The sequence below is a fragment of the Orcinus orca genome, chromosome 21, assembly GCF_937001465.1.
Source record: "Orcinus orca chromosome 21, mOrcOrc1.1, whole genome shotgun sequence".
Lineage (NCBI taxonomy): Eukaryota > Metazoa > Chordata > Mammalia > Artiodactyla > Delphinidae > Orcinus > Orcinus orca.
Window position 1 is genome coordinate 13,224,868 of NC_064579.1, and position 22,329 is coordinate 13,247,196.

The 22,329-nt window shown below is 42.7% G+C and overlaps 1 protein-coding gene across 7 annotated transcripts in view; it reads right to left on the bottom strand.

Annotated features, from left to right (window-relative positions):
* The window catches only part of LOC117195637 (uncharacterized), a 52,451-nt gene extending 30,805 nt beyond the window's left edge, over window positions 1-21,646 (bottom strand). For 5 of the 7 annotated variants that reach the window (XR_007474585.1, XM_049704245.1, XM_049704246.1 and 2 more), the window contains exons 1-2: window positions 9,399-9,851; window positions 3,659-9,339 (exon numbers count right to left, since the gene is read on the bottom strand). The gene's annotated coding sequence lies outside the window, so the exon portion shown is untranslated. The other 2 variants (XM_049704248.1, XM_049704244.1) reach the window with 2 other exon arrangements.
* Window positions 21,647-22,329: the final 683 nt, after the last annotated feature.

The following is a 22,329-nucleotide window of genomic DNA, read 5'->3' on the forward strand; positions in this document are numbered from 1 at the left end:
GGTCTACCTGCCCCACTGCCTCTCCCATCTGCAATGCAGATGCCCCGGGGAGGTCTATAAAGGGAAAGAAAAGCTGAGCACAACCAGAGACCAGGAGGGGCCTCTCTAAATGGAAAATTAGGACATCTTCTCAAGTCTATGACATCACTGTTGCCATTAAAGAACAACCAACTCTTGTCCAGAATCTCAGGCAGGAACTTGAGTGGAGTTTCTAGAGCATGACACAGGAAGCTCATTTAATTCAGACAAATAGAGGCAAACCTAGACTAAATCAGAGAATGTTTAAAGGAATATATGTCTCACAAGCAATGTCAACTTACTGTATTTAAAACTGAACTTGTCATTTCCAGCTAAAACACCTGTTTGCCCCCCAGTCTTTGCATCCGCTGGCTTCCTTGATTTCTCCTTTTCCTTTACACCCTGTCAGCGGGTCCTGCCAGTGCCACTTCTAACACGTACCCTAAATCCTTCCATTCACCCCCATCTCCATTTCCACTTCCCTCGTCCGTGCCACCATCGCCCTCACTTGTACTCGCCCACCCGCCTCCTAACTGGTCTCCCTATTTCTCTTTGCCCCTCCACATCCATTCTCCACACAACAGCCAGAACAATCTTTCGAAAACATATATCGGATCCCGTGACTACCCTGTTTAATGCCCTTCAAAGTCTCCCGACTGCACGTGAAATAAAACTCAAACTCCTTGCAGGGCTCTGCAGTTCTGGACGCCGCTGACTTTTCTGACCTCATTACACGCCACTCTCCGACTTGGTCCCCAAACCGCAGCCACACCAGACTTTGTCTCCTCGTTGCCCTCAACTGTGGGCCCCGCACTGGCTGTTCCTTTGGCCTGGAAGACTCTTCTGCAGGAATCCACGTGGTTGGCTCCACATCATTCATGCCTCAGCTCAGATGGTATCTAGAAACTCACAACGTGCTACAGACTTGAACAGCGTTGGATGGCAGTGTGTGTCCTAAGTGAGCTCCGAGGGAGTCTAAGGATTCACCGATGAACGCAGCTGAAGGGCATCTATGCAGACAGGCCCCCCTGACCTCCAGTCTCAACTATCCGGTGTTTATGAAGAAGATGTGGTACATACACACAATGCAATATTACTCAGCCATTAAAAAGAATGCAATGATGCCATGTGCAGCAACATGGATAGACCTAGAGATCATCATACTAAGTGAAGTCAGACAAAGACAAATATCATATGAGATCACTTATATGTGGAATCTAAGAAAATGATACAAGTGAACCTATTTACAAAATAGAAATAGACTCACAGACATAGAAAACAAACTTACGGTTACCCAGAGGGGAAAGTGGGGGGATGGATAAATTAGGAGTTTGGGATTAACAGATACACACCACTATATATAAGATAGATAACCAACAAGGAAGGACCTACTGTATAGCACAGGGAACTATATTCAATATCTTGTAATAACCTATAATGGAAAAGAATCTGAAAAAAGAATATATATATATACATATATATATATAACTGAATCGCTTTGCTGTACACTTGAAGCTAACACAGTATTGTAAATCAACTGCATTTCAATAAAAACTAAAAAACAAAACAAACAAACTAACTATCCAGTGTTTTATCACATTCTTGTGATGGGCTTTCTTCATAGCACCTGTGGCCACCTGGAATGACCTTGTCCACTTATTTTCTATCTTCCCCACGAGGATGAGGGCCCTCTGGTTCTTGCCTCAGGGCCAGGCCATGGCAAAGCATAAAGTACATGTGTTGTGTGAAGTTTGTAAACAGTAGCAAGGCACACACAGGGCCTGAGGACACAGGGCACTTCGTTTCCTTCTTGGCTTTCCGTTAACCAGCTGTGTCAACTTGGAAACGCTGCTTCAACTTTTTCTTCACCTGAGCTTGGATGATAATGGAGATTCTTTTTTTTTTTTTTTTTTTTGCGGTACGCGGGCCTCTCACTGTTGTGGCCTCTCCCGTCACGGAGCACAGGCTCCGGACGCGCAGGCTCAGCGGCCATGGCTCACGGGCCCAGCTGCTCCGTGGCATGTGGGATCTTCCCAGACCGGGGCACGAACCCGTGTCCCCTGCATCGGCAGGCGGACTCTCAACCACTGAGCCACCAGGGAAGCCCTGGAGATTCTTTTAAGGCCTAAGTTCCATAACAAGTAGGAGGAAAAGGCCTAACTAGGTACAGTAACTTGCTGACGGGCCTTTCCTAAATTGATGGGAATAGTTATTAGGCCCTGAAATGCTTCATGAATCGAGGGGAACTTAGCTTACCTTCCTATAGTTTTAAAAGTCCTGTGCATTGTTTTCTAATCCTTTGTAAACTGTTCTCTGTGTAAGGCATAGATAGTACCACTCAATCAACCACAGAACTTTCTATATTAAAACAGATTCATTTCTCACCAGTGCTAGAGGGTGGGATGCTGATTAAAGCGAGTTCTGAGTTAGTCTGTGACTCCATCGATGAGCATGGCTGAAGAGCGTAGTAATGAGAGGCCTCCCCAGCATCTGAGCCTCTCACTTCACAGGTGGAAAGCTGGGCTCTAGGAGTTGTTATGAAATACAGGGGCAGACCTAGAATCCAGCTCTCTCACTCCCAGGAGCCGTCCTTTCTTCTGTACCTCGCTGCTGCCCGCCACCCCTGGCACAGCCACCTGGGCTCATGCCTTCTCAGTGGGCTCTGCTGAGGCTCAAACAATGCTCTGATTCTTTCAGCTGATAAAGGTTTGAGTGGCTACTCTCCCAGATACTGTTCTCTCTCTCTCTCTCTCTCTCTCAGTTTTCCTTTGCAGCAGAAACATCAAAGACTCCAACTTCAATAGCCCATGGTTCTGTAAGTGCAGTGGCTTTGGTGTCCCCTTCTGGATCATAAACCTAATAAGGCCGAGAACTCTGCTGTACAACCAACAGCCGTTATAAACATATATGAGTCAGTCAGTAGATTAAAAAATAAATAAATCTGTGAATAAATACACTAGGGGTGGGAGATAAAAAGTAGATCTTCTCCAAGAACTGATACGCTATAACCTTGGAAAAGCTACAGTTCAGAGAGGGAACTTGAGATTTCCATATGAAAGGAAAGACTGGAATTTGTGTGTTTTTAAAAGAATTTCATCCTAGGGATTCCCTGGTGGCACAGTGGTTGAGAGTCCGCCTGCCGATGCAGGGGACACGGGTTCGTGCCCCGGTCTGGGAAGATCCCACATGCCGCGGAGCGGCTGGGCCCGTGAGCCATGGCCACTGAGCCTGCGCGTCCGGAGCCTGTGCTCCGTGACGGGAGAGGCCACAACAGTGAGAGGCCCGCGTACTGCAAAAAAAAAAAATTTCATCCCAAAGTTGACAACTGGCCAAAGAGTTTTCCAGCTTATTGCCTCTTCCCTAGTTTCAGGATGAAACTCTATTTGATTTGATGATATAAGAAAAGGAGAGGAGAGACTTTGGCCTGAATAACAAACCACAGGACTCTTCTTATCTAAAAGTGACCATAGAAGTATTCTTTTCATCCTTAAAACAAGGTCATTTACATACACACACAGAAAACATGCCAGTGTGGCACATGGCTTCTTTTTCCAGCTCCTTCGCCTGAGGATGCAGAGCTGATGGGCTGGGCTACATCAGTCCTAGACACTGAGAAAATCCAGGCTTCCCAGAAACTTACGAGCTGCTCTGTCCTGGCTCAACACCTCCAGCAGTTCAGCTGCCACATGTGGTTTCCTGGTTGTAATTCAGTCACGATTCTGGCTTTAGCTTCATCTACACAAAGCAGTAGCCTCCCCGGGGCTCCAAGGACCTAGGGGTCAGAGACCTCAGTTTAACTTCTGGTGTTCTGCGTACAAGCAGGCAGAGCCCTGCCAGCCACCCTTGAAATACCTGGTCCTGGGTTTAACCTCATGTGGCCCCTCTGTGGACATCAGGGTCTACTGAGATGGCAAGTTACACCTGGGCCCTCTGATCAGCCTGCTATGCAAATGCAACTTGAAGGCAGAGACTAAGGTCTGCCACCCCCATTCAGGACCCATGGTCTGGAAGATGATCTGGTAGTAGTCAGTCCTGGAGTATTAATCACTGTATTTATCAGTCTGATCACTTATGGGAAAATTGAGCACACTGGTTTAAAATCTTAGCTTAGCACGGAAAGATGTGTATGTGATCCTTCCAACCCCACAGTCATTCTCTACTTCATTGTCCTATTTGTTATCTTCACTGATGATCTGAGTTTATATTATGTATTTGCTTACCAGGTCCTTGCCTATTTCTTCCCAATAGAAAGTCAGCCTTACAACGACAGGAACTTTATCTTATCCACTGCTACCTCTACGGTACTCAGAACAGTGCCTGGCCCATAGTAGGTGCTCAATAAATAATCACTGAACAAACAAAGTATTCGAAATTAGTCAAAGTATTTTTGGCAAGGGGGCAGGAACTCAACTTTGTTTAATTCCCCTCACGTTCCCGCCTTATAACAACCATACCAGGATAGGGGTGTTATCCCCATTTTATACCCGAGGAGACGGACAGCACATCTTCTCAGGCAGTTAACACAATACAAACCAGAAGCCAGAATAATAGCTGTCTGTCTCTGGGCTGAGATGATCTCTCTAAGGATGGAGGATGATGAAAGAAAACAGGGAAGGGCCAGACTGATTTGTAACTGAGAAAAACAAGATGGGCAATGAGAAACTAGAGCTTTGCAGAGGTTCAACCTCACCCCAGGAGGCTTCTGGTGTGCCAGCCTGACTTTTCTTTTAAAACTCTGCTCAAATGTCCACTTCCACTTGGGGTTTATTTCTCCTAAGAAACCATTACCAAGTTCTCTTCCTTTCTAGGGCATGCGTTCTGCACACCCACTTTGGCTCTTGGAGGGCGTGTCTGCTGTATCCGTAAGGGATGGATGGGGGTTGTTGATCCAGCGTGTGGTGCGCTACTTAGGTACCCAAAGTCCCTCACCCACAAACCTCTGCTCTAACAACCCACCATGCCCACGTGTCTACCCTTAGAATTCCACTTTTGGCTGAAGCATGTTTTCAGAAGGTATCTGTTAAAATACAGATTGATTGATTTACTCACTTTACCTAGGAAGAGACTCATGACTGTGGATCGAGTCATACACAGTCATGAGCTTGCAAGGAATCCAGTTGAAGTAGCAGAACCTGGAGTTCTAGTACCTGATCTTACAGGGGTGGACATCCTTGGAATTCTGTAGTGCTGTGGAGTCTGGCCATGGGAGAATGAATTCAAAGATACATCAAAAACAGAAGGATCAGTCTCTAAGCAGCAAGTCATCACCTCGTAAGACCCAGACTTTGTCCAGTCCTGATTCTTACCTGCAGAGATCCAGCACATAGCTGAGCAATATCCAGAAGCCTGGGGACAGTTCAGAGAAGCTGGGTTAACCGGGCTGAGAAGGAAGTAGGGTGCACGGCAGTCCTCAGTACCAGGGAAACCAAAACGCGGGCTGGGAACCAGAACCGGGGCATTGAGTTCAGAGACTGACTGGCTGCACTGCAGCCTTATTCAAGCTCAGCGACCTATTTCTGGTTCTAAGTGAAAGTGAGAAGGAGCCTCCCCTCTGCTTTCATCCAGCAGCGCTGGGGACCCAACTTCTCCTGTGTCCTCTGGCTTCCCCAGTGGAGTCCCTTTCTCCCCCTCCTCACTGGGTTTCTAGTACACATGGTCCGTTCAAGTATACGCTTCTGTTTGATATTACTGTTTACTAATAGTTGGTGTGTTTATAAACATAAAATGCAAATTACCTGCCTTCCATTAGATATTTGTTTCCATTTTAAAAACTGATACCACAATTTCCCCGTGTCTTCAAGCAAAGTGAGATGCCCCTTTTATGAATTCTCACTGTATGCTGTGCTTGCCTTTCATAACTTTTGCCACAAGGTAAATAAATGATTGTTTGTGTAGTGATTTAGGTGATGTCTGTCTCCCTGATAGACTGTAAAGACAGGAACTATGTCTGTCTTATTCATGGATTTCTCCCCTAGCACGTAATAGAGCTCCTGGCGCACAGTGTGTGTTCATAAATATTACATGAACGAATCAATGGATGAAGGAGGCATGGCTAGAGTTGGGACTCGACTTTGAGACCAAGATTTCTCCACTAGACCCAACATGATCCTAGGGCCAAAAGGTTTACCAGTCGGCCCATTCTGTTTACTCACCAGCTTGGGATCAAGTGCCTGCTTTTTACTCCCAGCCTTTTGACAACATCTGGTCATCTTTGATGTCACCCTCTTTCTTCATTCTCCTGATATCTCTGTCCATTTTCCTGTCTTTGGTATTCAAGTTCTTCCATCTCTGTTCTCTGGCTTTTGATATGGGCCTGGCCTTCTTATTTAAAGGGCTGTGAATACTCAGTTTCCTTGGTTTCTTTTATTCCTGTGTAGGCTGTGGATGTTGGATTGCTATCTTTTTCACGGAACACCTGTGAGCCCTTATCCAGCTCCTACGGAGGAGCTGCCAGTCTGGCCTCACTGAAAGCCCTATGGCCTATAATCTCTCTGTAGAAATCACCTTACTTATTTATGTGTTAGAGCCAAGGCGACATCCGTTCAACACTTACATTGTAACACTGTATCAAGGAGGAAGGTATTTTCCTCTACCCTTCTAAGTTCTTCGGGCTGGTCTAAGAAGTAAATTGACATGAGACATATTAACAGGAGAAAATCAAACAAAAAGTTGAGTCACATGAATACACGGGAGAGACAAAGGAGAACTGAGCCCTCATCTTAAATACCAGCTTCAGCTAAAGACAAAAGAGGATGTTGAGGATGGGAGAGTCAGTAACTCTCTGATGGGAGCTTATCAGGAAAAGCACAGTGAACAATGGTAAGGGCGTTATGCAGATTTAAGTCATTGCCTTCTTCATGGTTAAGAATTTCTAGAGATTTGGTCATCTTTCTCTTCCTGGTACATGGAAGGAGACACCCTTGCATATAGAGATTTCCCTTACAAATATAAACGTTTCTTACAAAAGGGTAACTCCTAATTAGTTTTCAGAATTTTTCCCATGTCTACTGTTTCCTAGAAAATAACCAGCTTAAAATAATTAATATGCCAAAGAGACAAGATTTTTTAAAGGAGGAGCTCTTTTACAATAGAAGAGAGAATTGGGATGATACATAAGACAAGGACCTCAAGATAAGCAAATTTAAAGATCACCGGGCCAGCCAAGAGTCACAGTCACATGGCAACGTGACCATGGACAAGTCACGTAACTTTTCTGAGCCACAGCTTCCAAATATATAAAACGAAGCAACTAAATAGTTTCTTAAGTCCTTTCCAGCTTGTGTGATTCTCTAGTATTTTGAGTTTTAGAAGAAAGTTCTCGACAGAAATATTCTTTCAAGAATAATTGCTAACTGCCCCAGCTTGAGCACAATCAGAACTCTTAATTTGTTCACATTCCAGGTGGGATTTCCATTTGTGTCTTTGACAAAATAAGTATTGGCTTTTTAGAATTTTTTAATTACCGTGAGACTAGCGTATCGACGGGGCTCTCAGAGCAATCTTAGAGCATCGGTAACTGCTTATGATTCTAGCAATCTTGCAGTAGGTTATTCATTCTTTGGTATTTGGTTTGACATTTATTTTTCTTTTTCAGCCATATTGACTTAAATATCATTAGCCCCCAAATGCACCAAAGGGCAACTGCATTGACTTTTTTAGTTCTACTCAGCTATTACATCGTAATTCATCTTTTACGGCAAAACTTCCATTGTGAACAGGCCAGGAGGGCTGAATTTGCATCATAGTCACACCTTCCAGTAAACTGTAGAGTCTACTTTAAATGTTACAGGAGTAAATCACAAGATAGGAGAAAACACTTGCTAAACGGCAAATGATTTGAAACTTCTATTTGAGAGAGTATTAGGAGAGGAATGAATGAAGCTATGGAAGTGTATCATATTAGAAAGGGGAAAAGTGTCAACCAATTCTTACAAAATTGGATGATTTCCATTGAAAAATCTCCCTAATTGATTACATGTTGCACAACATGGGTTAATTTGGGATTCAAGTAACCCAAAGGTTTCTAAAAGCCCACCAAAGAAGAGAGAGAATCTTCTGGGCAGCAAAACTAACTGTCCCTAAATAGGGTCTCTTTTATTCCATGGGGTCAGAGCCTAGAACAAAAGAAAAGAGTAAGAAAGCCTCTTTCACCTAGGAATTTAAACATTTTTGGTAAACTGTTTTCTTGAAGTTAATTTTTTCTAATTGAGACTCCAAATCTAGGGGAGATCGGGTTTGTATGGAAGGAGTCTCCCACTATCATCTTATCCTTGTTAAATATCTGTCACAATATTAAGGTGTTTTCAACTGCAAGGGAAGAGAAACGCTAACTGGTGGGTCTAACCCTAAACTGAAATTGTTTTCCCCACAATCTTTCTGCTGGGTTTGTGTGGTGAATGTTACTTTCATAATTAACCAGCCAGTGTCCTGTCTTTTGGACAAAAGAAGAGTCAGTCACAATGTGGCAAAAGCAGACAGCAAAAAATAAGAACTAAGCAACAAAAGTAAAAATAAACAAATGGGCCTGCATCAAACTAAAAAGCTTCCGTACAGCAAAGGAACCATCGACAAAATGAAAAGGCAACCTACATAATGGAAGAAATGTTTGCATCATATATCTGATCAGAATGGCTATTATCAACAAGATAAGACGTAACAAGTGTTGATGAGGGTGTGGAAAAAAGGCGACACTTGTGCACTGCTGGTGGTAATGTAAATCGGTATAGCCCCTATGGAAAACAGTATGGAGTTTCTTTGAAAAATTAAAAATAGAACTACCGTATGATCCAGCAACTCCACTTCTGGGTATTTATTTAAAGGAAACAAAAACACTATCTTGAAAAGACACCTGCACCCTCATGTTCATTGCAGCATTATTTACAATTAGCCAAGGCATGGAAACCCTCTAAGTGTCCATTGGCAGATCAATGGATAAAGACGATGTGGTGTATATACACAATGGGGTATTATTCAGCCACAAAAAAGAAGGAAATCCTGCCTTTTGCAACAACGTGGATGGATCTTGAGGGCATTATGCTAAGTGAAGTAAGTCAGACTGAGAAAGACAAATACTGTATGATTTTTATAAATGAACTGATAGATACAGAGAACAGTCTGGTGGTTGACAGAGGCAGGGAGTGGAGGGTGGGCAAAAATGGGTGAACGTGACCAAAAGGTACAAACTTCCAGTTAGAAGAGAAATAGGTTCTGGAGATAAAACGTATAGCATGGTGACTATAGTTAACAATACCATATCGCATGTTTGAAAGTTGCTAGGATAGTACATCTTGAAAATTCTCATCACAAGCACTCACACTGTAACTAGGTGTTGTGATGGGTATTAATTAGATCTACTGTGGTGATCATTTAGCAATATATACACATATCAAACCATTATATTATACACCTAAAACGAATACAATGTTACATGTCAATTATATCTCAATAATTTTTTTTTAGACTAAAAACTCATATTCATACAGAGATCCCACTTTGTGGGGTGTTTGTGCACTTTCACTGTCCACACCCCTCACTTCTCAGTCTTCCTTCTCTTCAGCCTCTAGAATTTCTTCCCTCTCCATAGGTCACTCATCTTGACCACAGGTCAATATCAGGATGTATGGAAGAGGGCCTTCTGAGTGGCTAACCTAGAGGGGAAGATGAGGGCTGAGTGGCAAACAGAGATGACCCATATCTGGGCACTGAGAGACACACATAGAGGTCCCAAGACCTTGATCAAAGCCTATGTTCTTTTTCAATAATAACTAAAATTATCTGCTTAATTTGGATTTCCAGTCCACAGATAATCAGAAACCAAGGCTGAGAATGAAAAATGATACCTTGGGACTTCCCTGGTGGTCCAGTGGTTAAGATTCTGCACTTCAACTGCAGGGGGTGTGGGTTCGACCCCTGGTCAGGGAACTAAGATCCCACATGCCGTGCTGCGAGGCAAAAACAAAAAAACAAAAAATAAATAAAAATGATACCCACAGGCTGAAAGTGATGATGGAGACAAAAAAATGGCTGTGAAACAGGTACAACTAAAAAACCCATAGAGCTCAGAGGGCATTTCGTGAGTGACTCACTGCCTAATAACCTCAGAGTCATTTCCTCTGTATTTTTATATTTCAGTTCCACAAGTGATACACCCAATAGGTCTAAAGCTTGGTTTTGAAAACAATAGTCTTTAGTTATCTGTAAACTTACACGATACTTAATTACTCATACCAGAAATGCCTTTAAATGAGATACCATCACCTCATGTATAGAGATAAAATCCCAGGATTAGTTGGCCTGTGTTGTGTGCACTGTTTGTCTAAATGAGGCTGCCCATCTCCTAAAATACCCTCACCCCAGAAGGCCAGCACTAGGGAAGCACGAGTGTTCCCCCTACGTCATTAGATGACAAAGGAAGAATCATACAGCTTGCCCAGCCTGGAGGTGAGCAAGACACTCAGAAGGCGCCTGCACATTTTTCTCTGAGGATGCCCAGATGGCACCAGGCCCAACGTGGAGGCTGGGACATGAATCAGAGACCCCTCGTGGCTTTTGCACTAGCAGGGCTGAGTGTCTTGTCAGCAAAGTCACTGAAGGAGGCAAAACCGCCACTGACAACACCCTTCCACTTGTTCCACACTTTTCCAACACCTTCCTCTTCTAAGGTCAAGTTCAAGGCTCACCTTACCCACAGGGCCCACCCTGACCACCTGGTCAGGTCTTTCCCTCCTCTGAAGGCTGCTCATCTTATTATCCAGATCATTCATTTGGCACTTGCCAGAGGGTTTTAGATTGTCAGCTCTCATTTGCTTGGCAAAGAGCATGGGGCCCTGAACACAGCACACCCCCAATAACTGTGACTCTTTTATTCATTGAGCACATATTTATTGACTACCTACTATGTGTCAGCTACACAAAATCCCTGTCCCCACGGAGTTCACCGTCTAGTGGGGGAAGACAGACAAAGACAGATAAATAAAATGTATGGTACCTTAGATGGTGTAAGTGCTAAGGAGAAAAAATTGTATGAAATGTGGGCAGTGGGGGAGCTTTGAAATTTTAGATCTTATGATCAAGGAGAAGGTGACTGTGAGTAAAGACCTGAAGACGTCGGTGAGAGAGCCATACAGCCATACAGACATCTGGAGAAACGCGTTTCAGGCAGAGGGAATGGCAGGCAGATACCCTGTAAATTATGGCATTAACAGACATCGTTACTAACCCCTTGGGAGCAGGACTTTATTTCAACTTGAAAAGTCCTGCTTATTATATATAATATATATAGTAAGGCTGGCATTAACAGACACTATTGTTAACTTTTCTAGTATATATATATGTGTGTGTGTGTGTGTGTGTATATGTATATATCGATATATATGATATTGATATGATATGCTATATGACATGGTATTAAAGGCTGGCATCAACAAACACTACTCTTGAACCACTGGGAGCAGGGTTTTTCAAGCTGTAAGAATGTAAGCCATATTAAACAAAGCTCTACCAGCCCTTAGAAGATTAGACTGACAGTCTTAAACTTTTTTGTGTCTTTGGCCATAGCTCAGGTGATACAACTCAGATTATCAGCCCCAGGAAGTCCAGTTCGCCACAGCAGGAACACTGGTCCTAACCGGTGGAAGAATAGTCCCACTTGGGGCAAGTTATCAATGAGGCTGTTAACAAGTCCTCTCATTATCAGCTTCTGCCAGAAATTATAGTCGGGATACTTCCTTAGACGCAAGATCAATCGGCGGTGGGAATCTTGCCCATTGTGAGGTTCGGTTTCCAACTAGTCTGGAGTTGCCCCAGAGAGGCTCGATCTGATTGGTTAAGCGGTTACATCGCCCAGCCAATCAGAATATTCAAGAGACCAGTTGAAGCCCTTTTGTCTACCCTGGCGGCTGCAGTAGCTTCTGGCAATGAAGGTCAAAGTGAAGCTTGAATGTACTATTGTAACTTCCCTTTCCTTCTCTGACGGGCCAAATTAGCCACTTGCTTACTTACTTTCCTTTCATTAAAGACCCGACGTAATAACCTCAAAGCTATTGTAGAAAACAGCGTTAAGATTTGTATCCTTTGGGGAAAACTGCATGAGATGACCTGTCACTCCTCTCCACGCCTGCGCATCCCCGGGCCCAGGAGCAGCCCTGCCTCTCACCCCCTCAGATGTCCCACAGCCTTGAGGGAGGGGCTTGCATCTCACTCCACCACTTTTTTTTTTTTCACCCCTTCTCTTCTGGAATTATAGAATTGAATTTTGAAAGTCACTTTCTGCCAAGACTTTTAAAAATATTTTCTGTATGTGCTACTGCCAGACTGGGATTGATTTACCAAATAAAAGGACAGTAGAAATCTGCAGAGTCAGATCAATCTTCATTGAAAACCCAACAAACATTAAAAGGCTGCCACTAAGCAGCTAGGGGTTGAAGGCAACTCCAGCTAACTGGCGCCCATAGCACTTCTATTCACTGCCAAGTTCTAGGCAACTGGCTCTCAACCCAGCTCCATCAAATTAGGCCAGTTCTCTGTAGGGCTTGTGTTGCTGTGTTGCTAATGAGGGTGATACAGAGCACCCCTATCCCCATAGCGTTTCTTCTAGATGTAGATGCTTCCCGAAACTCGAGGATTTAAACATACTCCCTGAAATGCCAGCTGCCATTTTGTTACTTGCATTGATCAATGATGAAGAAATTACTAAATAGTTCCTGTTCTCACTAAATGGTGCAATAGCAATGCTAAAATGATTTGGGGACTGAAGGGATGGAGAGATATTTGGAGGAAGAAATCTCTTTTATATTGGTGGAACAACATACAATGATTTATGAAATCTGAGTCTTCTAAAAGACTGAAATAGGGACTTCCCTGGTGGCACAGTGCTTAAGAATCTGCCTGCCAATGCAGGGGACACGGGTCCGAGCCCTGGTCTGTGAAGATCCCACATGCTGCGGAGCAACTAAGTCCGTGCGCCGCAACTACTGAGCCTGCGCTCTAGAGCCCAAGAGCCACGACTACTGAAGCCCGCATGCCTACAGCCCGTGCTCCACAACAAGAGAAGCCACCGCAATGAGAAGCCCGCGCACCGCAATGAAGAGTAGCCCCCGCTCACCGCAACTAGAGAAAGCAGCAACAAAGACTCAACGTAGCCAAAGATAAATAAATAAATTTATTTTTTAAAAAAAAGACTGAAATAGAGTGATTCTCTTTGTAAATTCTCCGAGGTTTACTAATCAACTGATTTTTTATAGCCGTTTTCCTCATGCCTAGCTAACATTAGAATCACCCCAGGGTGGGGTACTGGAACCCAACGCAAACCAGTAACCCAGAAACTCTGGAGGTAGAGCCCAGATATCAGTAATTTTCCTCCAAATCTCTCTAGTTGATTGTAATGTGAAGTTGGGGGTGAGAACTGCTGCTCCACAGGAATCAAGTTTATTGTTTCAAATAACAATTTTTTAAAATTGTAGAATGAAAACAAAAGCGTTATATATATAGGACTTTAAAAAGCCTGACTGTTACAAGCCCTGTCATAAGGTTTGGTTTCTTCTGGGGCCTTTCTCCTTGGCTTATAGATGGCTGTCTTCTCCTTGTGTCTTCATATGGTCTTCCCTGTATACATCTCTGTGTCTTAATCTCTTCTTTTCATAAGGACACCAGTCATACTGGATTTGGGTCCACTCACATGACCTCATTTTACTTTAACTGCTTCATAAAAGACCCTCTCCCCAAACAGTCACCTTCGGAGGCAGTCAGGGTTAGGACTTGAACATATAAATTTAGAGGGGACGCGATTCAGCCCATAACAGGTACTTTGAAGTAAAGTGGATTTTTCTGTTGCTATTGTTGGGTGGGAGACAAAAATTTCTTTTAAAACATGTTAATTAAAAAAAAAAAAAGACACTGAGAATAAATTCAAAAGTTGCCCGGGCATGTGCAACGGGAAGACTGTGCCAGAGGAAGGAAGTCTCAGGACCAGCTGAAAGCGCAGTGCTGGGGTGTTCCAGAGATGCTTGTAAAGATGTAAGAGATCGCCTACTCATGTGGATTCTTCAACTGCCTGCATTGTCCAGAATGCCCCAGACAGCCCACGGTGCTGTAGGAGCATGTGCAATAAACTTTCCCTTCCCGAGAGGTCTCTCCTTTCTTGGCTCTTCCAATGCTTATAAAATTTGTATTTGCATAAAAGGTAAAGCAATGTATACAATGCATGAAGGCTTGGTGCTCTTAAATCCTAGATGTGTTTAGTTAAAAATACTAAAAAATAATTTGGAGATCTTAAGAATCCACTCCCTAAATGTGTGGTTCCTGGGAAATACCACCTCAATAGGTTTTACCTTAGGCCCTCAGTTTAGTTTTTGTAAAACTGAATGTTTCTAGAGAAGCAAAGCTGAGGAAGAATATAGAACCAAAACAGAGAGGTACGTGTATATGGTGTGTGTGTGTGTGTGTGCGCGCATGTGTGTGTGTGTGTGTGTGTGTGGTAAGGGGTATACAGATAAGGGAAAATAGAATCAAGAAAAGCCAGTGTAAGCCATTCTGCTGTCATGGAGGAGACTATTAGGGCTGTGGGTTTAGAATACCTGCTCAAGACAGGTGATATTTTATTCTGAGTTTCTGTTTGAATGAATCTCCCGGTCCCCTGAATTTACCTACAACAGGAGCAAAGATAATAACCATTTTGTATGAATTCTATGCTCCAACTCAATCACGGTGCTGTTCTTTCAGCAAATTGTTTCTGAGAACCTTTCATGTGCATAGCACTGTCCAGAGAGCCAGGGCCAACACAAAGAGGTACAAGATATATCCACTACTCTCAGTGAGCTGGGAGTTTATTTGCGCAGACAATGCACATACAAGTCAAAGATAAACCACACACTCCCTAACACCATACACAAAAATAAACTCAAAATGAATTAAAGACCTAAATGTAAGGCCAGACACTATCAAACTCTTAGAGGAAAATATAGGCAGAACACTCTATGACATAAATCACAGCAAGATCCTTTTTGACCCACCTCCTAGAGAAATGGAAATAAAAACGAAAATAAACAAATGGGGCCCAATGAAACTTAAAAGCTTTTGCACAGCAAAGGAAACCATAAACAAGACGAAAAGAAAACCCTCAGAATGGGAGAAAATGTTTGCAAATGAAGCAACTGACAGAGGATTCATCTCCAAAATTTACAAGCAGCTCATGCAGCTCAATATCAAAAAAACAAACAACCCAATCCAAAAATTGGCAGAAGACCTGAAGAGACATTTCTCCAAAGAAGATATACAGATTGCCAACAAACACATGAAAGGATGCTCAACGTCACTAATTATTAGAGAAATGCAAATCAAAACTACAATGAGGTATATCATCTCACACCCGTCAGAATGGCCATCATCAAAAAATCTAAAAACAATAAATGCTGGAGAGGGTGTGGAGAAAAGGGAACACTCTTGCACTGTTGGTGGGAATGTAAATTGATACAGCCACTATGGAGAACATTATGGAGGTTCCTTAAAAAACTAAAAATAGAACTACCATACAACCCAGCAATCCCACTCCTGGGCATATACCCTGAGAAAACCATAATTCAAAAAGAGTCATGTACCACAATGTTCACTGCAGCACTATTTACAATAGCCAGGACATGAAAGCAACCTAAGTGTCCATCAACAGATGAATGAATAAAGAAGATGTGGCACATATATACAATGGAATATTACTCAGCCATAAAAAGAAATGAAATTGAGTTATCTGTAGTGAGGTGGATGGATCTAGAGTCTGTCATACAGAGTGAAGTAAGTCAGAAAGAGAAAAACAAATACTGTATGCTAACACATATATATGGAATCTAAAAAAAAAAAAGTGGTTCTGAAGAACCTAGGGGCAGGACAGGAATAAAGACACAGACATAGAGAATGGACTTGAGGACACAGGGAGGGAGAAGGGTAAGCTGGGACAAAGTGAGAGAGTGGTAGTGTATATATGGACATATATACACTACCAAATGTAAAATAGATAGCTAGTGGGAAGCAGTCGCATAGCACAGGGAGATCAGCTCAGTGCTCTGTGACCAGCTAGAAGGGTGGGATAGGGAGGGTGGGAGGGAGGCAGACACAAGAGGGAAGAGATATGGGGATATCTGTATATGTATAACTGATTCACTTTGTTATAAAGCAGAAACTAACACACCATTGTAAAGTAATTGTAAAAAATTATACTCCAATAAAAATGTTAAAAAAATAAAATAAAATAAATTAACCTCAAGAAAAAGAAAAGATAAACCACACCATGAAACTTACAAGCAACGCAAAGGCGATGTAGGGTGATAGTTTATAAATGTCCATGTAGTGCCCTAAAGGAAAAAATTCAATCCTTCTAGAACTAAAGGCTGCAATAAGATGTGAATTCAGAGCTATCCTGGTAGACTGGACTCAGGGCAAGGAAAACGGATAGGAGAAACTTCAAAAATGGAAAACAGGGATAAAATGGACTAGCCATTTTTGTTTGTTTTTCACTGGTTTGTGTTAGATTGCATAGATCAGATCTGGGACTCAGGGGAAAATCACTGGACACGTTTATAATAAAATGTAAGTCAAATTTCAGTCATCTCTCAGCTTCTAACAGGTCTTTCTTTCAGCTCCATCCCTACTCCAAACAAATAGGCAAACAAACATATGACTTAATGATCAGCTTACACTACGATCCCTGTCAGTGGGAAACTAGATCCTGGCTAAGGGTACAGTCATTTAAAAGGGTCCAGTTTGGTCCTCAATATAAACTGGTCATTACAGAACATGTGAGACCTGACCCTCCTTCAGGAACCTGCCCAGTGTGGCTAAAATTGGCCTCCTGAATTAGACATTGCTAAGGAGAGAAAACACACCATGGGCTGAGGGCCTTTCAAAAGTCTTTTCTTTCTCTAAAAGGAAACGAGGCCAAAATCAGCAACCAGAGTAGACTCGAGTTTATAAAAGCTATCTAGAGTCTACCTCAGGAATGTGAATGAAACTCAGGTCTTTCTTAAGCAATATCTTTTTATCAAATTTGCTTTTTAAAAAAAAAAAAGCTGCTGTTGTGTTTGGGTTACCATCCCTGTTCTGATATTATTATTTTTTTAAAAAATTCTGTTACTTTAAAATAAAAGCCTAGTATATGGAATATCATAGGAGATGACTGTTTTAAACAAGGAAGGCTTTTTCTCCATCCTCTTTCCCAGGCCTCCACACACAGCCATGGGACCGACCTGCTCTTTGGACCTCAGAAGGTGTGAGTACACACGGGCGTGATCGGCCTGCCCTTTATCCCTCCGAGGTCGGGGTGTTCCTCCTTCCAGCTGGCAAGACCAGCAAACCATTGTGCAATCTGTTCCACCTGCACAGACCCCAGGCTGTTGCCACACTGTCTTTTCCTTTTATTAGTAGGGAAAATTGATCCTTCTAAATGGTAAGTCCAATATTGTAAGGAAGCTGAAACAGTTGCATGGGTTTTGGCTAATGGCTAACTAGGTTCCCTTGTTCCCAGCTCTACTGGAAACATGCAGTTAGGAGCAATGTCCAGGATCCTAGTCTCTCCCTTCTAGAACCTCTACCTTCACCTAACTCTTGTACCTCCCTGGCAATAAAAGCATCACGATAAAGCCTGTGTCATGTCACTTTCTTGAGGGCATACTCCTTCTGGCTTTCCAATCAGGAACACCTAGGGGTAGTGAATGCAGATGACTCCAGGGGCCAGCTAGACAACTCCAATGTGTGGATTTGGTGGCGTCTGTGCATGTGTCCAGGGATCCCGGCAGGGTTGATCACAGGCCTGGGGTAATGGGGCTACTGTGACTTTACTCCAGCCCATTGTTACCCTGCGGGAACACTGACCCAGTGTTATCGTAGGAGTTTTCAACGGAAGCTCAGACTCTAGAGTTTAATGTGAGATGTTCTGATTTTCCAAGGTTGGCTCAACTTTTTTTTTTTTGGCTCAACTTTTTAAAACATTATGAAAGCCAGATAAAATTTATCTGAGGGCTACGTTCAGCCTTCAGGCTGCCAGTGTGAGACGTCTGCCATCTTGGATAGGACTAACACCTCCTGTCTGCATGGGAGCTGACAGTTAATGGAAGCATGTAGAGCTTTAGTGTGAGCGCCTACCTGGTTACCTTCAACACAGAGGTGTGGGTGCTGGTTTTGCTACATTAACTCTAGCCTGACTTGGCATTTTGTGTTTGTATACGAGACAGCATGCTCACCACACACGGGGCTCACAGATGGAGAATGTCTGCTCTGCCTGGGTGGAGAGGAGGGAACACAACAGGGCACGAGTCTCCACTCCTTTTTTCCTCCCTCTGCTGGGGAGGAAAAAGCATGCGTGGGCTTAGCTGAGGAGGTACCAGGCTGGACTGAGCAGTCTAGACTTCCCCGATTGGGTGGATTGGGGGAAAAGCTGTGCAGGGAGCCATACGGATAAACTCTCATTCAACCCAGACAACAGCGGGGATATCGTGTTGCATGGGAATTGTAAAAAATGGCTGTTCAGTTTGGGTGTCCTCTCCCTGCCTGGCTGGACGCTAGCTCTCTCCTCCTGCCCCTTTGCAAGCCTTCTACTCATCTACACAACATACACATGCTGCCCACTGCTGCTTCCTACTCTCACCTCCATTCACATACCAACACATTGAGCCTGGCATCAAAATTTCCACTGTCTCCTGCCCAACCCAGGTCTGCTCCAATTATCTAATTCCAGAAGAGGGAAGCTAGAAGTCACTTCCACCTCTAGAGCTACACTGTCTAATACAAATATTATGTGAGCCACAAATATAATTTTAAATTTTCACCTAGCCATATTTTACCAAGTAAAAAGAAACAGGCAAAAAAAAATTAAATAATACATTTTATTTAATCCAATATATCCCAAATATCATTTCAACATGTAACTGATATTTTTTTAAATTGTTAATGAGATATTTTAACTTTTTTTGTACTCAGCCTTTGAAATCTTGTGTGTATTTTACACTTAGAGCACATCGCAATTTGTACTAGCCACATTTCAAGTGTTCAAAAGCTGTATGAGGCTAGTGACTACTGTTTAGTTAGCACAGCTCTAGAACATAAAGAAAGAAATTTCCCTAATGTAGTGATCGAATTTCTACCTCCAAGTTTTTGTTAACGAGGCAATCCAGTTGCCTAAAATTTCCTATACTGACATATTTGAATAAAATTCAAAAATGTTTGGACAAATTAAAATGGTTCATTGACTCTTACAAAGTGAATGTCAACGGGGCTAAATGTAAAATTCTATATTCAGGCTCGTAAAAGTCAAACGTATAAATATAGAAGGAGGAGACTGGCTTGGCAATTCATGTAAAAAAAATGTGTGTTTAAGTTAGCCACAATCTCCTAAGACCCGTACTGTGATAGGATTTTTTTTTTTAATTACCAGTCAATATAGTAACCCAGAATACAGGAAATAATTGGTCAGATCTAGTGCTGAATTAAGGAGTGTGTCAACCAGGTTTGGTGTCCAGGGCTCCAAACTGTAAGATGCTCACTATCATAGGATGCGTAAGAAGATGGAGAAAATGTCATTTACCAGATTTCTTGGTTGAATCTGATACTTTCTGATAAGCTCACTGGCATGAGAACTGAGTTCTCTGAAGACATGTTTGAGCTATAATTGAGGGTCACTAACTAGCTTTCAAGGAGGTGGGTGCTGTTATCTATAGGACTAGTATTTGCTAGGTAGGGTGTTCATGAATGGGCAAGACCTGAACTGATCAGGGTAATAAGGAGGACCAAAAATTGCTGCTGGCCAACCTTTCCAGCCCCACTCCACATAACAGACACATATTTAGGGCATGTCCATTTGAACAGGCATAAAATTATTAACCTGCCTAGGGTACGTATAGCCTCCTCTTTCGGCCATGGCTAGAGAAGTGTGCTGAAGTTTAAGTATAGCATTTTAAGATAGACTTTTACAAACTAGAGTTTCTGATGAATCATGGAGAAAGTTGATATGGGTGATGAGCAGTTTGTCAATTACCTCATGTGAGGGTTTGAAGAACGAAAGAGATTTGACATAAGAGAAGACTAAAGAATAGTCAAAGGATTCTCACGTAAAAGATGGAGTAGATTTATCCTATTCTCTGATTTTCTGGGTACCAACTGGGCGTCCAACAGCCAATCCCATTCTGACGCTAGCTACCAGGACTTAGCTTCCAATCCCACAAGTTAAAGGATCTCAGTTCCCACAAGACTGCCCTCACTTCAGACACCAACATAAGACCCAAATTTCTGTTTGACTTTGGCTAAAAATTCAGAAGCTTCCACACCTGTGCCCCCCACCCCAGTTTCCATAATTTGCTAGAATGACTCACAGGACTCAGGAAAATGCTACACTTACTATAACAACTTATTATAAAGGACACAAATGACCAGCTAGACGAAGAGGTACACAGGATGAGGTCTGAAATGGTCCTGAGGGCAGAAGCCTGTCTCCGTGGAGTTGGGGTACCCCAGCCTCCCAGCACATGGAAGTGCTCACCAACTTGCTATCTCCCCAACCCTGTCATTTATGGGTGTTTAAAGAGGTTTCATTATTTGGCATGATTAATCATTGGCCATTGGAGCTCTCCTTACCAACCTTAATATTCTAAACTACAAAAAAAAAAAAATTCAAAGGTTAGAATTTACATTTTAAAAGAGCCATTCTTTTAAAATGTCAAAGTAGATATAGATCACATGGAGAAATTTCAGGTTTTTCAGGTACCTTGCCAAATATCAAAATGACATTGAGGGTTATCCTCAACCGCAAGCAGGTTGAGGGGAAAAAAATACATGGACTCAGCACTTCAGTTCCACACCCGTTACCATTTCTTCACCAACACAACCCCCCCCCCCCCCCCGCAACGCCGTAAACTCCTGCACAGACTCCCCGCAAACAAGCGAAGAGTTAGGTCTGGGGGAAGTGTGAGGGATGGTCCAGGAAAATCTGACTAATCCTCTGAGCGCAGAGAATCTTCCGTGCAACTCAAACTTATCGGTCGATGCTTTCTTTTGTCTCCAGAAAAAAAACCCTTAAACTAATTCGGTCAGAAGGTTACTAGTTGCTATTTGTTTAGCCAACGATTCCTCTCCAAGAATGCATATAACTATGGGCAAATCAAAATTCAGGTTAGCTTTGTTAGAAAGTAAACAGGCATATTAGAAATTTTAAGAGTTTTTTGAGCAAACGTCGGTTGGAATGGACATGGCCAAACCGTAAGTGGTTAGGAGCACTCCACCAAGAGCAGGCAGGGGCAAGACTGTTATAGGGAAAAGGCAGAAGCAGAGGCAGGAAATTAACTGACTGCCTGTGGCTTAAGCGTTTGTCTTACGTGGAAAAGCAGAGTTGGCTGTTTGTGATTGGATAACCTGAGGTATCTACAGGGTCAGGTTTTTTTTGTTCCCGCAGACTGCTAAGGTATTAGAACCATCTCAGTCTAATGGCCCCCTTGTTTTATTAACATTTTCTACTTCTGTGGTCAAATACCTTGGATTATTGGACCTGCAAGCTGCTCTAGGGCATCACCGATCTTTACTCAGCTCCATTTTCAGAGTATAGATGTAGCGAGATTGTTCTTCAGGGGGCAAGCTGACAAGAGTATTGCCACCACGTGCTTCTAGAACAGAAAGTACACATTAATAGGTACTTAATATGTCAGCCTAGAACAACGACTTATTTCCAAAAGGCCTCTGTATTTCTAAACCCAATGGTCACTTCTCTGACCTCACCTCACTCAGCCTCTCAACAGCATTTAATCTAGCTCACCACCCACTATTTCTTGACTTACTTTGTTCCCTAGGCTTCCTTAAGAAAGGGGTGTGGCCCCTTGTGGTAGGTGTACCATTGTTCCAACTATTCACTGCTTATCCCTGTGAGGGGATTGTACACCCTCAACCTAGACACAACAAGCTTGACCACGGAAAGTAAGTGGAAGAGATAGAGGCCACATCCCTCCATGTGTTTAATGTATGGGATTCAGGAATTCCTAACATCACCTCCTCTAGCTACAGCTGATATCTGAAATGAATTTTCAGAATTTCTTCCTTTTATCTTAGGACGTGTTGCAAATCCTCTCGGGTGAAGAAAACCCTTAAAGGATGAAGGGAATTAACATTTATTGCATACCTAATATGTGACAAGTTCTGTATTAGAAACTTTACACATATTATCTTATTTCATCATCACAATCCTCTCATTATTCCCATTTTACAGATGGGAAAATGAAAGCTCAGAGAAGTTAGGTAAACTTAACTCTTACTTACAGTCAAACAGATAGTAATTAGTTACTGGGATTA